Genomic DNA, 13,376 nt, shown 5'->3' on the forward strand with positions numbered 1-13,376 from the left:
CCAGCTGTTCTACCATTTGCTGTTTGAGTTCAGATTCGGCCCCCAGAGAGGCCTCCAGCCTTCTCCCACTGGAGTGAAAACTGGCCTCCACCTTCCCCTCCATCTGGCCCCTAGTCCCCTCTCAAGGCTGCCCTGGCGCCATGCTGGGTTTCTAGACCGGCCTGACACTGTGTCACACCACCTCCCCGTCTCCCCTTTCCAAGTGCACTGCGGCACACATCCTGCTTCCTGGCTCCTGAGATTCTGTCGCTCACACCTCCTCTACTTAAGAGCATTTCATCTTAGAATTCCATGTTGTCCCTAAAAAGACACTTAAATCCAGGTGTGGTGGCACAAGCGTATTATCCCTGACTCAGGAGGCTGAAGCCGGAGGGTCACAAGTTCAAGGGCAGCCTGCGCAACTTAGTGAGACCCTGAAATTGAAAGGGCTCATAGCAAAAACAAAATATCAGGACAAAACATGGTGACAACACTGGTAAGCCTACTTATATCATTCCTCTAAACCCAAGAGACTGACCCAAACGCAAGTCCAGGTTAGCTCCCGGGAGGCAGCAGAGCCCCACAGAAGAAATGGTCAGCTGGTGTGCAGTCAGCTGGGCCCAGCTCCTCCCTGAGAGTGGCTCAGGAGCAGCAGGAAGTGTCCTGCACACTCAAGAATGAAGGATAAGCAGAGAAAGAGGAGATCTAAAGGGACCTTACAGATAAGAACGTACGTCCACAAGCACCAGAATGGACCTCTTCCTGGGGAGACAGGACGTGCCCATGTCAGAGTATGAATGCTGGGCAGGTGGCACACGGCACTAGGTCCCTCCCCAGCCCTGGTACACTATTTACAGCTGGTACTTAGGCATGATCCCAGGGAAATCTACCTATCACCTGCGATTAAGTTCCTGTCACCCAACTAAAATGGGAGCTCAAGATTAGAATTAAGATTAGCCAGGTGCGGAGGTGCACACCTATAATACCAGTGGCTCAGGAGGCTGAGACAGGAGGATAGCAAGTCAAAAGCCAGCCTCAGCAACGGCGAGGTGCTAAGCAACTCAGTGAGATCCTGTCTCTAAATAAAATACAAAATAGGGCTGGGGTTATGGCTCAGTGGTTGAGTACCCCTGAGTTCTATCCCCAGTACCCCTCCCAAATTAACTATTAAAAATTATACTTCCCCAAAATTTCCCGGTTAATTCCATTTCAGATACACTATACTATATATTGATTATGATCACCAGATGCTCAATTTAAGTCATAAAAACTGATAAAACAAGTATTTACTTGACAAAGAAATATGTTTACATAGAATTGCTAAACTGCAGATTTACAGTAAAATCAAACATATGGTTAGTAAGTAGGTAGGATGTATCAGCTCAACTGTTTACATTATTTGTTAATCTCAACAGAATGAAGCCTCTGTAGGAGAGCAAACCAGGACGTGGGCTCAGCCAGAGGAGGGCTGTGCTGCCCCGAGGCAGGCGGAGAAGCTGGAGGAGCTGCCTCTGGGGGCGCCTCGGGGCTGCGGAGGAAGCGCCCCTGAGCCAGGACGTGGAGAGGAGACTGAGAAAAGATGGCATTTTACAAGGGGCTTCTGCTAACTCTGAGTGCTGGGGGAGAGGCCAGGAGCCCAGGCCATGGACAGGCAGGGCCCCACAAAGAGGGGGAAAGGCAGCAGGGCTGCGGGCCTCTGGAGGCCCGGGAAACTGGAGGCCTGTGATCTTGTGAGGCTGGGATCACCATGAGAAGGCCAGGGGGAAAACCAAGTCCTCCCTCCAAAACGTCACCAAATCCGGGTGCTCACGGAGCAGGCTCTTTACCAACCCAGGGGAAAGCCGCTGAGCAGAGCAAGATCCACATCTCAAAGGCTCTCCAGGGAGCCAGGGCCACAGAACACCCAGGTCCTGGTGGCACCTGGGAGGACGGCTCTCCAGGAGCAGGTGCACAGAGATGCCAAGGGCCTCACACGCGCAGCACATGTAGGAACGTTCAAGAAAAGGCAGAGCCATGGCCACCGCAGACCAACAGTTGCCAGGGGTCTGGAGGAAGGGGCTGCACGGCTGGCACACCTGGAGGGCTGTCGGGCGGTGAGGCTGTCTGGCATGCTCTCTGGTGGTCACTGAGGACCCTCAGTGTCGTCCACCGTGACAGCTGTGGGGGCGGCGGAGCGGGTGCCGGGAGAGCTCTGCACCTTCTGCCTCATTCTCCTGGGAACCTAAACTGCTCTGAGGAGGAAAATCTCTTTTGAAAAAGCCCGTGATGCAGCCTGGAGCCAGCCTGGACTTGGATTGAGGGCACCAGCTTTCTAACAGAGCAAGGAGGAGCTGCTCGGGGGCAGGGATCCCTGAAAAGTCTCCAGGATTCCGAAAGCCAGGTCTGGCGTTGAACGGGCAGAATTCCAGGAGACAGGGTCAGCTGCCGCCCAGGGGAGCAGACGCTGACCGGGCGTTGGGGTCACTGAAAAGCAGTTGAAGTAGGATGAACACATGGAAAGGCGCAGTCCCCGCTGCACGTGCAGATCCCGGTGGGGCACAGCCTGAGTCACAAGTCAGCACAAGAGCACTCCACATCAGGAAGGCTCGCTGTCTGCCCGCAGGGCTCTCAGCGACTAGATGGCTCACAACACTCCTGGGGAACAAGTAGTGTGGTTTTTTGTTGTTGTTGTTTGTTTTTTGGGTTTTTGGTACCAGGGATTGAACCCAGGGGCACTTAATCACTGAGACAGGGTCTCGCTAAGTTGCTTAGGGCCTTGCCAAGTTGCTGAGGCTGGCTTTGAACTTGGAATCCTCCTGTCCCAGCCTCCCGAGCTGCTGGGATTACAGGCATCCACTGCTGTGCCCACCAAAACAAGTACTATTAATGTCCACTCTTCACAAACGGGCAAGGGAGGTTCCTGAGGTCAGATAAGTGTCTGTGGCCAGGTGAGTGGTAGAGCTGTCATGAACTGAGCAAGGCTGACCCCAGAGCCCTCGTTTTTGATCACAGGGCTGCATCTATGTACACGGCCTATCCACCTGCGAGAGACACATGTAGGTAAAGTCTGGGTTAAAGGGACATGTAAAGCCCAACAGAGCTATTTTGGTCACTAAAATGTTTTCTTTTTTCTTTTTTCCAAGTTTAACACTAATATTTTTATTTTACATACAATAATGGGAGGGAGGGGTTTTATGCTTTCTTGGTGTTTTGTAGAAATTCTAAACATATATTCAGAACAGTAGTTCTTAGCTATACAAGTTACAAGTATGTTCTCCCAGATTGTTGCTTAATTTTTTTTAACCATTTTATGGTGTTTTGTTAAGTATATATTCTTGCTTTCTAACACAGAAAACACAGACTTTTTCTTTCTTTTTACACTTTTTGGAGATCAAATTTCACATTCAACAACTCCTTTAAGTATCTTGCCATACAGTAACTGATAAGACTATGTGAATACAAAAGGCCTTTTTAAAAAAATAATCACCTTCTATTTTATATCAAAGAATCATAAATGTTCTGTTATTTGTACTGAGAAATGAAATTAAGGAAATAATACTGCTATGTTGTGTGCATGTAGGATTGATTATATAACAACAAAGCTCACTGTTACATGTAATTGTAATGCATCAATAAAAATAAAAATAAAAGAGAATTATCAAAATTAACCAATCAGAGTTCTTTTTTCTGCACTGTGTTCCAGAGAGTTCAGCCATTCTCTCTTTTTTATTTATTTATTTATTTATTTATTTAATTATTTTTATTGACATATCATCTTTCATACATTTGATTCAAGTGGGTTATGAACTCCCATTTTTACCCCAAATACAAATTGCAGAATCACATCGGTTACACATCCACATTTTTACTAAAATGTTTTCATGTAGGTAAAGTCTGGGTTAAAGGGACATGTAAAGCCCGACAGAGCTATTTTGGTCACTAAAATGTTTTCTGTTTTTTCCTGGCCTAGACCACAAGATATGAATCGTCAATGCACTTAAATGCATAGAATTTATTTTTCAATCTGTGCTGTCCAACATTTGAGATTATGAAAGACTCAGAAGAAATATGTGTGATTTTAGGAGACTTAAAAAAAGAAAATAAAGGGACTGCGGTTGTGGCTCGGTGGTAGAGCATTTACCAAGCATACGTGAGGCACTGAGTTTGATCCCTGGCACCACATAAAAATAAATAAATAAATAAATAAATAAATAAAGGTATTGTGTCCATCTACAACTGAAAAATAAATAAATAGATAGATAGATGAATAGATAAGTAAATAAATAAATGCCTGTGGAACTGACCAAAAACAGTGCTCAGTACGATCACCACCTGGTTACTTTGTAAACTTGCCTGGACAGGCCATCACGGGGGGAATCCCATCTGTGGGTTCTCAGCTGCTACACGTTGGGTTTCTGCTCTCCCAGCAACATCCCCTGGACAGAGTCCCCTCTGTCTGATACACAGTTGACACCCGCAGACCAGCTCTGTCTTCTCACCACGTAGATGTTGAAGGTACACCCACAGAGGACTCCAGGCAGGAGCCACCCTGTGCTTACCCCTGCTCCTGTTCCCAACAGTCTGTAACACCAAGAAAACCTACCATTGGGTTTGCTTTCTCCGAGCTTCTTCTATACAGATAAAGCAAACACTGGCTACAATGCTTACCTTACTGTGATTTAGGAGTCGACTCAATCTCGGGACAGCCAGCTGCCGTCAGAGCTTTGACTGGGATGCTGTAGTGCAAATCAGAACAGGTTTTAACATGAGGCACGGGGCTGTATGGGTCTTCTGCTTTTTCGTTTAGTGATTACAAAATTAAGATAATACTGTCACCTCCTCCAGAGGGTCATTGTGAGAACTGCAAGAGAATAGTGAGTATTACAATGCTTAGGACAGTATTAGGCACACACTAGAGTGATGGCTTTCATAATTAATCATTGTGACTTCAACAAGGAAATTTTTCAAGGAATCAAATATGATTTTAAAGAACTGGTGAGATGAGCGTGAAAAGAGATCCGAACACAGAAAAGCGCTCTGCCCAGCCCTCCTGTGCAAGGTCATGTTTGTTGCTCTGGGTGATGCATGGGAGATGTGACCAGGCCTAAAGGGGGGAAGAGTCACTCGTCCGTGTGACAACTGTCATGCATCAGGATATACAGAACACCGTTGACCCCTCCCTCCATTCACTGAGTGACCCGTTGAAGTGGGAGGCCGCCCTGCCCACAGGCTGAGCATCCTTCCTCAGCCTTGAGTAAGGGGATGTTGGTCTGGCATCACACACCTCACGCTGTGCCAGGCAAGTGGCCTCCACCTTCACTCAGCAAAGAAGTTTGCTCTAGCCCTGGACTTGGGCGTGACCCAATGGGATTGGACAACCCCCCTTTGAAACCCTATCCCCTGCCTTATTTGGTGAAGAACATTCCATTGAAGCTCCTTTGTGTGTCCCCCCTATAAAATAAAGAGATTCCAGGTGCACGCTCTCTTTCCAGCACTGTCCAGCCTGGAAGCTAACCCTTAAGGTCACAGAGCCGTCCTACTCTCAACCTGAGAAACTCCAGTCTGTGTGTTGCGTGATTTCTTCGTTGTTTTCTTATCTTCATGTTGCAGCCAGCTCTTCTGAACCCAGCTCATCTCCTCAGTGCAGGTGCTGGCGAGACCTGACATTTCATCTCTCCCTTTACCTTTGAACAAACATAATGTCACCTGACATAATGCCAATGTGGGCTTAGGTGTGCTCTTCCTTTTCTGGTATGCAAGTGATCATCTGGGCTCAGTGTCCTCAGATACCCAGGGAGCTCTTCTCCCAGTAACAGCAATGGATTGAACACCTAACGCCTCACCCGGCTCATTTTGTGACCTGAAACAAAGTCTCCAAGCTTGTAAAAGGTTTTATAGCTGCAGTTTGGCTACAGATCAAAAATAAGCTACTTGTCTCCAGGGAGGTAAGAAGCCAGGAGTGTACCTCATTAGCAGCAGGCTCCAAACAGCCTGACTCCTAGGAGTGACTTCCCCTGGGTTCCTTTCCTGGTCAGCTTGTGGATGACACCACTTTTATTGTCACCTGAGAAGTCTGTGTACCTGTGAATGAGAGTGACTGAGGAGAGATCTGAAAAGTCAGAAGCTCTGCCTACACAGGCCGGGGCCTGGCTGGAGTCCCACGCCTCGCTGCCACTCCCCAGCTATCGACCCCTGCCATCCTCCCACTCCTCAGTTTTCTGAGGGACAGACCTTACTGCTCAAGTGGAGGCTTCTGAGGTTCAAGACATCTAAACTTTGGAAGAAGAAATGGAGATGGAAGCTTTTTTGTTTTGAATTCTCATGTAGAGAAAAATATTTCGCTAAAATTAAATCATACACCAGGGGAAATAAGATGAAAGTCAAGTAATTTTCTTAGGAATCACTTCAAAGTACACCTTCAAAGTCAAACGAATATGACAGCACAAATAGAGTCAGCTGGTTTGACAGAGCAAAAAGGAGCTGGACGGAGAAGAACGGGTCTTGTGAGCAAATGGGGCCGGGGCAGTTGGAATTTATAACAGGAAAAACCAGACGTGGAAATGCCAGCCCTCTGGAAGCTGAGGCAGGCAGATTGTAAGTTCAAAGTCAGCCTCAGCAACTTAGTGAGACCCTATCTCTAAATGAACTATGAAAAAGGGCTGGCGATGTGGCTCAGGGGTCACGGGCTCCTGGTTCAATCCCTAGTACCAAAAAACAGAAACAAAAAACCCCACACCCTCAAACTAGACATAGACTCTGTGTATTCACAAAATTAACACAAAGAGATCCAGAGATCATACTACTGGCACATGATCCCCACCACACAGGTGGGGTTGCACATGACAACTTCGTCTGAGGAGCACAGAGGGCAGGGACCCAGGCACTCGAGGGAAGGAAGCCCGGCAACACTTCCTCGGGCAGGTGAGCAAGGCCCACATGAACAGGAACTCACCTGGACTGCAGGCTCTGACGCCATCCCACGAGAACTGTTGGACCTCTGTGGGCCTCCTCCGTGAAACCCACGAGCACAGTCCAATCAGGAGGAAGAAATCAGGTCCCAATGGGAGGTCTTCTCCAAACACCTGACTAATCATCCTCAGAATTGCTCTGCTCATCAAAAACAAGGAAGGTCTAAAAGCTATCCAGCTGAGAGGAAACCACGTGGACAGGACGACCGAGCTTGATGTGCGTCCTGGATGGACTCCTGAGCAGCAGAAGGACATTAGATGAAACCCAAGGAGCTCTGACCAATGAAAGGCTCTGGGTCAATGATAACGGGCAGTGTGAGCCTGCTGACTTGTCACAGGTGCCACACCACGGCACGGCCTCGACGACGGGCCACTTGGGGTGCAGGGTATGTGGAACTCCGGACATCAATGCAGATTTCCTTAAATGAAAAACTATTCTTTAAAGTTTGTTTTTTAAAAATCAGGTCTTGTGGGTTCCAGACTGAGTCAGCTGTTTGGCTGCTTTGACTAAATGACCCCATCGACACAATTACAGAGGAAGAAGAGTTTATGTGGGGGCTCATAGTCTTAGTCCGTAGAAGGCTGGCTCCATTCCTCAGGCTCGAGGTGAGGCTGAGCATCATGGCGGGAGAATGGGACGAGGGAAGCAGCCCACAACATGGTGATCAGGAAACAGAGACTCACTTGCCAGACACAAATGTACACCCAGAGCCACGCCCCAGCTCCCACCCCCTACAGCCACACCCCCCTTCAGTCACCACTCAGTTCATCCCAGGGAATCAATTCACTGATTGGGTTAGACTCTCACAACCCGGTCATCTCTCCTCTGAACCTTCCTGCCTCACACGTGAGCTTTTGGGGGACACCTCACATCCACACCTCACACTCACACCAATACTATCATTTGGAAATCTCTCCCTCCTCGCTTCCCAGTAGATGGTAAGTGTGCCGAATATAACCCCATCTGCTACTTGGTTCTCTAAGGAGCTTCAACTTTGGAAATAAGTCTGTCTCATCTAATGAAGGACACCTTTGGAGGTAAAATACCACCCATCAAAACTAAGGACCAGAGCAGATCACGTGTCATGGTGAGCATTTCATCAACAAACCAGGAACAACCAACCTTCCTCTCCACAAGAAACAAAGACACTTAGACGGCTGTCTGCCTTGGGGACCTTCGGATTCCGCAAAGCTAACCTGCGCAGCGTGTACTGAAGGAGGCAATGGACGCCAGCCGGCGCGATTCTCTCGGTCACTCTTGGATTTGCTGCCTGTGAAATGTTTCCCTGGAGTGTGTTCAGACTTGCATTTGGGTCCAGTTTCCCCTCCGTGGAGTGCGTGAGCAGAGCCTCGAGGTTCCGCGTGTGAACTGGATGGCTGGAGCTGGCCTGCAGAGGCGCCCCCTGGGCTGTGAGTGGGCCCTAAGGCGAGACGAGCAGGTGAGCAAGGAGGAACAGCAGCACCTCAGCCTAGGACAGGGAGGAGCTGGGAGAGACCTGCTCCCAGGGCAATGGCAGGCAGGCACAGCAGGCGCGTCTGGGGAGCTCCAGTAAGCCGGCGCAGCACCACCCACATGACCAGCATGGCCCGCCCTTCCAGGGCTGTGGCATCAATCAGAGGCATCCAGAGAGGGCTCTGAGGGTCAGTATGGACTCTCCAAAGCAGGGAGGTGGAGTCCCACTCACCTTCTCTTCCTTCTCCCTTGCCCACCTCCTCCCCCTCTGGCTGCTCCCACCCTCCCCAAGAGTTTCTGATACCCAGCCCCCAAATTACTCTTAATACCAATTGTGTGGGTCAGGCACAGTCCTGGTCTGGACATCCCATTCTAAGGCCTCTGAGCACCAACAGACCCTTCCAGAAGCGTGGGCTCTACGTGACCAGCCCAGCACAGCCCTCAGGTCCCCACCATCACACACCCCACACATCCCTGGGGAATCTCTCCTCTCAGAACACAGCACGTGTCTCAGGGAAGAAGCTGTACCAGTCTTGTAAGGCGCTCTCTCAGGCTTCGGCAACGCTTTTGTAAATGCTAAAAACCCTGCCTACGCGCTTTAACCAGCTCCTGGAGATCTGTGTGCCCCTAAATGCACTGCCGCTGGGGGAGGCCTGAATGGCACAATGCAACAGCAGATTCCAGGGGCTCCCTTCTCCCCAGCTGGAACCACACAGCACTGAGTGGACGCGGATTTTCCATGGCTAAGTGGGGCGTTGGTTGAAAGCCACATGCATTACAGATGGGCGTTCCCGAAACTTCTCCAAGACCACAGTTCTTTTCCAGTCCATGAGCAGAAAGAGAAGAGGGCACAGGATGTGCTTGGTGGGTAGCCTGCGGGGAAGGGCCCTGCACGTCTCTGACAGCCACTCAGTCATGCGGCAGAGCAAGTGGCGTCACGGAGAGAGGACATAGGTGAGAGTGTGTCCTTCCAACTTCTTCCTGCTCAGAACAGACCTTGCTCACTACCCTGAGTCCAACGCTGAGAGCGTGCTCATCACAGAACACAAGGGTCAAGGCACAGTGCTCCTTGCTCCTATTGGTTAGGTGGCTTAGGCAGCTTTTCCACTGCTGTCACTAAAAGACCTGACAAGAACAACGGTAGAGGAGGAAAAGTTTATTTGGGGGCTCATGGTTTTAGAGGTCTCAATCCATAGACAGCCGCTCCATTCCTTGGGGCTTGAAGTAAGGCAGAACATCATGGCAGTGGAGTGTGGCAGAGGGAGCAGCTCACATGGAAATCAGAGACCAGAGAGAGACTCTACTTGCCGGATACAAATATATACCCAAAGCCACTCCCCAATGCCCACCTCCTCCAGCCACACCCCTAATGCCACCTCCTCCAGCCACACCCCCAATGCCCACCACCTCCAGCCACGCCCCCCAATGCCATCTCCTCCAGTGACCTGAGAACCCAGCTCGTCGGGGCTCTAGCCTGGCGAACACCGACCCCACTGTTCCCTCATAGCCCTGGAAGCCGTTTGCTTACCTGTCTGTCTACACTGTGAACACCGGAGGGGCCAGAAGTGTGTCCTCTTGGTTTCCAGAGTGTCCACGCCAAGTGCAAAATAGCTACCCGCTATGTGTTCACCAGTGAGAGGAACAACAGGGCCTGGGGACTCAGGCCGGGGCTCAGCGGCACTCGGGTGGCAGACACCTGAGCTTCTGGATCCCAGGGGCCGCCCTCTGGCAGTGCCTGCACTCCACTCGGCCCTTTACCCCCAGTCCAGGCGGAGCGAGTAAGAGAGTCTCCAGGGGGTTGCTGAGTTAGGGCACGCGGGACACGTAGGCACACGGACAACCCCACATGTTCACAGTTGGCCACTGTTGCAACACCCCACTAATACTCCTGGAGGCCTTCCACATGAGAGCCGCTGGACACGCGGAAGCAAGCCGACCTGCACCACGCGGAGAGACGGGGTTTGATGTCCCAAGTGGGCGCTGGCACCCATGGACAGCGAGTCCTGACCTGGGAGCACGTATAGGTCATTTGTATGACCCATCTCATTCCCAAACCCTGGAGACAGGGAGGTCATCATTGCTCTCCTCACTCTTTAAGAGATGAGAGAAATGAGGCTGAGGCAGGGTGAGGACTTGCCAAAGGTTTTGCAGAAAGAGCTGAATCCTCTGCCGTCGGTGCTTCCCACGGGGACTGCAGAGCCACAGGACCCACACTCCCCGTGGCATGTAGGAGGGTGTGAGCCAGCACCACTAGGAAGGCAACCCCAGCAGCACTCGCCAAGTCAAGTGTTCTCAGTGTCCCTCCTGTCCTCAGAAAGCCACCTGGACACAGCTCTGGGAGTTGAAGGATATGATTTCTTTAAAAAAGACTTTCAGGCAAGTCACAGCTGAACTTTACACAGTCATCAACCAGTGATGACTCATGCGCAAGTTTCCCCCTGGGAATCCTCTGCAAAACTCTGCTGTGGCCAGCTACAGGGGTCAAATGAGGGACTTCACATCCTCTAGCTCACGGTGGCTCGTTTCCTCCACGTGTGGCGAGGAAGCTGAACTCCTGAGCAGTGAGAGGCTTCTCTCTGGTCACTCACTTCATCAGGACCATTCAGCAGGATGGCCGTCCAGGGGTGCCTTGCACACTGGTGACATGCCTTTAGCCATTCGTGGCAGAAACGCTTTGCAGCAAGGATGGTACTGAGGGCCAGAAGGGAAAAGTGAGCAAGACACAGCTCCTGACCTTGCCAAGGACATAGCCCAAGACGATGACAGTCAGATGTGAGAAGAGTAACAGAAAATACAGACAGACATGGGACGAATCCACAGCACTGTCCCCTGTTCATTATGAACATGCGACCAGTGAAACTCCACTCCGGGGAAACCTCAGGAATGGGATCCTAAGTAGAGGAGTCATGTTCTATGTGTATGAGATGCCAATATGCACTGTACTCTCATGTATATCTAAAAAGAGCAAATAAAAAATTTTAAAAGTTATTGGAGATACACACACACACACACACACACACACACACACACACACCCTGCCACCTGAACATACGGCATTCGTTACAATGGATGGGACACTCACTCTGGGTGCCTGGGAATGCGTAGGAGTTTGCCACAAGGGAGGGTGCTCTGAGCAGGGTCCTGTGGGGCACAGGGTGAGGGATCTGGAGTGACAGCTGGTGCCACACTTGTAGGATGAGGCTTTCAGACCCTCAACAGACCTTGACTGCACGCTTCACTAAGGTCTCTCTCTCTCTTACACACACACACACACACACACACACAGCCTGCTGGGAGTCACCGCTGTCTTGGCTCTGTCCTTGATCTACCTTGGGACTTCTGGATGGGTGGCTCTGATCCCAGGAGCATGCCATGTGCCTGAGCACACTGTGGTTGTTAATCTGGGTGGGGTCAGGGGAATGGTTGTTGGTACTCCACAGAGACAACTGCAGCAGTGGTGGTGGCCATTGCTGCCCAGAGTGGTGAGGGCTCTGTGTCTGTCAGCCCTCGAGCCCTGCTGGGCTGTCACTGTGGGGTGCACATTTTCTCCTGCTACCAGCTCAGCCTGCATGAGAGAAATGCTGATACAGCCCCCACACAGGGCAGCAATGCCCCTCAGGCAGCTGCCCACGGCCCTCAGTTCTCCCAGAGGCAGGTGGGAGCCCTCAGGGACTCCAGGCACCAGTATCCTCCATTAAGCAAAGACATTTGGCTCAAGGCCCGGGCTCAACCTTGGTGCAGAAGCCACCCAGAGCCGGGGGACAGCTGGGCTCCAGCCACGGAGCAGCTGTGTCTGAGAGCCTTGGTCATGGGTGCAAGGACCCAGGGGTAGGAAGAGCAACAGGGACAGAGCGGTGACCTTCCCAGGACCCACTCTGAAAAGGAGTTTCAGCTCTTGGGGGAGAGGATTCAGAGCTTCTGGCCCAGACTCTGGTGAGAGATGTGCTTCCCTGGCCCCAGGAAAAGCTTCCCCAGATCCATTCACACTTCTTCCAGGTGATGCCCAGGGTTTCCCGTCTGATTTCATCTCACTCCACTTGTTTTTTCCCAATGCTGATCTTGAGTTTGGGGACCATGGGCTCCGGTGTGCCCAGGTGTCCCACTAGCCTGCTGGAGTTACGTTGGTGGCTCTCACTCACTGAGCGTGTCCGCACCCATCAGCTCAGGCTTGGGAGAGCTTCGAACAGTGGCTGAAGAGCCAGTTTCACAAGGAGGGAAGGAGCCCAGGCCAGGCAGAGCTGCTCAGAGCAAGACAGCCAGGGAGAAAGGGCACCAGGGGGACCTCCCTGGAGACAGTGGGGACACTGGAGTGGTATAGCACCACCTGTCTTCTCAGGGTCATTCAGGGGCAGTTGCAAGGAGTGTCATTGCTTTGCAAGTGGAGTGGGGGTAGGCAGCGAGGCCCCAGAGTGAGGTAACAGTTGACAATGAGCAGCCCATGCAGGCAAGGGCACATGTGTTCTTTAAACCACTGTAGGGTCTTCTGTAAACTGCTTCCGAAGTAGATGAGAAAGGAATGGGTGGCAGTTAATTTGTAGGAAATAAACAAAGGAGCTGATGGAAAATGTGTCAAAAGGAAAGGATGAATGGGACCAGCTCTGGAGAGGGACCGTCCACTAAGGCCGGTGTGAAGCTAGGCATGACAGACTTGGGTGTCTCCACTCCCTGGGAAGGGAGATTCCTTGAGTAGCACCAGTGCTCTAAGATGACTTCTGGCCAGCTGTTGACCCCAGTGCCCATCATGGGACTGACTTGTGGATGAAGCCCCTTAGATAGGATGGCCACCAGGACAGTCCCAGAGAGGACCAAAACCCCACCACGAGGCAAGGAGGAGTCGAGCCCCTGACTGGTGAAGGCTGCTGAAGGAGGACCCCAGTTCTCCTGGTAAACAGCAAACAGTCATAGGGTAATAGATCTGGGGACCACCTTGTCTCCCCCGTGGTGCTGCTGGGAGTCAGTGCTCCCTCCCTCCCTCCCTCCTCTCTTTTCTTTTCTCC

At 51.2% G+C, this 13,376-nt stretch overlaps 1 long non-coding RNA gene across 17 annotated transcripts in view; it reads right to left on the reverse strand.

The window, feature by feature from the left end:
* Positions 1–2,555: 2,555 nt before the first annotated feature.
* LOC107136734 overlaps positions 2,556–13,376 on the reverse strand; it is a 24,007-nt gene continuing 13,186 nt past the window's right edge. For 2 of the 17 annotated variants that reach the window (XR_007350790.1, XR_007350788.1), the window contains 5 exons: positions 9,908–11,070; positions 6,911–9,504; positions 5,924–6,039; positions 4,627–4,819; positions 3,014–4,539 (listed from right to left, as the gene is read on the reverse strand). This is a non-coding gene — a long non-coding RNA (uncharacterized LOC107136734). The other 15 variants (XR_007350787.1, XR_007350784.1, XR_007350795.1 and 12 more) reach the window with 14 other exon arrangements.

The sequence above is a fragment of the Marmota marmota genome, unplaced genomic scaffold (genome assembly GCF_001458135.2).
Source record: "Marmota marmota marmota unplaced genomic scaffold, marMar, whole genome shotgun sequence".
NCBI lineage: Eukaryota > Metazoa > Chordata > Mammalia > Rodentia > Sciuridae > Marmota > Marmota marmota.